Source organism: Olea europaea, chromosome 3, assembly GCF_002742605.1.
Source record: "Olea europaea var. sylvestris chromosome 3, O_europaea_v1, whole genome shotgun sequence".
Classification (NCBI taxonomy): domain Eukaryota; kingdom Viridiplantae; phylum Streptophyta; class Magnoliopsida; order Lamiales; family Oleaceae; genus Olea; species Olea europaea.
Genome location: NC_036239.1, coordinates 21,660,144 through 21,663,093, shown reverse-complemented (window position 1 = coordinate 21,663,093; position 2,950 = coordinate 21,660,144).

Sequence of the window (2,950 nt, the reverse complement as noted above, 5' to 3'; positions counted from 1 at the left end):
CATTGAAGCTAGTGAGGATGACTTCTGTAGGAATCATATCACCCTCTGTCTTTGCGAACTTTCTCATCATCCTGGATGGAATGGTGTTTATAGCCGCTCCATTATCGACAAGCACCTTTGCCACTGGGACGCCGTTAACTAGAGCTTTAACGTATAATGGCCTCAGGTGTTTTGTCAATTTCATGGCTGGCCGTTTAAAACAACCTTTTCGGCAGCCTCTATTTCTACTTCTTGCTTGTTTTCTGTCGAATTATCCCCCTGTGATAGGTCGACGTGTAGTATGTCACGTTGATCCTCTGTCTCCCGAATTTCCTTCTTACTTCTTTCTAATGCTTCCTCATCAGTTATCCAACCTGTGGGAGGGGGCATTATCTTTGGAGGTGACCCATACTTTTCAGAGCGAGGTACTCTATTCTCCCTTTTGGGTGTCCCGTATAGTACGTAGAAGTCGAAAGGACGCCCAGATGGCTCCCCCAACAAGTCGACTTCGCGAACTCCCTCTTGGTGTAGTTGCTTAAACAGAGTGTTGCGCGATACTCCCCTCTTTTTCCTTTCTACTTCTAGGTCGATTTCTTCTTCAATGTCTATCATCCCATCGTCCTCTTCATCGTTGTAGGCCTCTCCAGAAGTATGGCCTTCTTCACATACCAGCATGCAGGCTTCTCCTTCGTTGTCCTCCTTCTCTTCTTCCTTTTCTTTATTCTTGAATTCATTGGCCAGTAGGTAATTATTGGCCACGACAGGAGGCAACGTACCGAATTGGATAGCAAGGGGCTGATCTGGATCTTCTTCATCCTTTTTGTCCCTCTCAAACCTTGACCTCCCAGAAGAGGTTTCTGACAGTTCCTTCATTGATTCATCTGTACCAGTCTCTTTACTACCTTTGGGAACATTCTGATTGGCTACCTTGAGTAATAGAGGCGCTTTAGGATGTGGCGTTCCTTGTTGCTGCCTCATCATTCGTTCATAGTTTCGCTGGAAACGCCTTTGTTGGGTCCTAGTCATTTCATCGAAGGGTATTGCCCTTCCTGCGCTTTACTGGAATAAATGCCATACATTTGGCCGGCGAGGTTGCGGCCTAAATGTTCTTCCAGTATCTGCTGGTCTGAACTGTCTTTCAAAAGGTGGTCCTCTATAAAATGATGTACCTCGCCCTCTGCCAGGCTGAATGTTTGGGAAGAAGGCAGGGCGATGAGGATGCTGCCATGTCCCTGGTTTCTCTGTATCTCCATTTACTTCCCTTTTACACCTTGCACACAGGACGTTTTCATCCTTTTTTGGTTCTTTCCCTTTGATTCGTTCGAAGACACTGGGATGTGTTTTAGTATCTTCTTCTCCATCGTCTATGACCAACTTGAATTTTGACAACTTGTTCTTGAACCCAGACGTTACCATATTTATCCCAAGTGGCTGTGGGAAAGGATTCTCGTCCACTGCCATCTTTTTCTTATCGTCAAACGTAATTCATCCTGATTCAATAGCATCCTGCAATACGTGCCGGAAAACCAAGCAATTGTTAGTCAAATGTGACCATGCATTATGCCACTTACAATATTTTTTACCCTTTATTTGTTCAGGGTTTGGCAATTTGTGCTTATCGCTCAGCTTTATTTGCTTATCCCTATATAATTTATCGAATATAAGGTCAGCATTGGTCACATCGAACGAGAACGTTCTAGCCTTTATGTTTCCATCCTTTATGGGCTCATCTTTGCCCGATGGTCTAGGCTTGGCCATTATGGGACAAGTATATGTATCCCCTTTTACCAATTCGGCCAAACACATTTCGGCCTGGTCGTATGATTCGTCATCGATGGTATGAACGTCAAAATTTGGGTCTCTGTAATAAGTCCCTTTACTAGAATTTTTCATTTGTTCTTCTTCTCTTATCAGTCGCTCATACCTAATCACATTCGCACTCAACTGGAAAAGGTCGGGAAATTCCTTGTCCTGGAACTTCTTTTTTAAATCAAAGCTCAAGCAGCCTTGTGCGATCTTGACAAATTCTTTTTCGGGCAGAGGTACAAAACACTTGCTTCTTGCTGTTTTGAACCTTTGGAGAAAACTTTCTGCCCATTCATTTGGCATTTGACGTAGATTTGCCAAATCAGCCAAAGTGACTTCAGATTCAGTTTTATAAAACTGAGCATGAAACAATTGTTCCAATTATTGCCATGTTTGAACAGAGTTCGCTGGCAAGTTGATGAACCAGGAGAAAGCTACTCCTGTTAACGAACTAGGGAAAAGTCTCATTTTATGGTAATCGGTTACATCACCACTTTGCAACGTGAATCGCCCTATGTGTTCTAGAGTAGACACCTCTCCTAAACCGGTAAACAGTGAGAATTCTGGCACTTTGTACCCTCTAGGCCATGGATAGATTTGGCACTGTAGTACCTCCTTGGTTTGAAGTAGAGGGACCAGAAAGCGATTCCACCCCTTGATTCGGACTTGGGATAGAGGGATTATGTCCCACAATTGTCCTGGCTTGAAAGTGGTTTATAAGAGATATAGCTGGTTGACATATTTGGCCTACTAACTTATTCATTGTTTCGTTTAACATCTTTAGCTGTTTGGCCATATTGTCATAGTGTGCATTTCCATTTTGTGTAAATCTTTCCATATTATGAATACTTCGAAGATTTACCTGTTCAACGACGTCCTGCGTGAGTTCTCCAAGCAATGCACGCATGGTTCGAGGACTCAACTCCGTCATTGGTTCGTAACGACTGTTACTGCTCTGATTTTGTCCATCTATTCGTGGAGAGGCATGCTGCTCCTCATACCGCTCGATTACAGACTGGATTCCTCCCTGACTTGCTTCTTCCTTGTCGGATCTCTGAGGCATATTGTTTCACCTTTTGTATTTTCAACACCTAACACCACTGTTCCACCGGGTGTGCCAAATTGTTTCGCGCGGGTTAGTCGCTAACAATTAAAAAGGATCAGA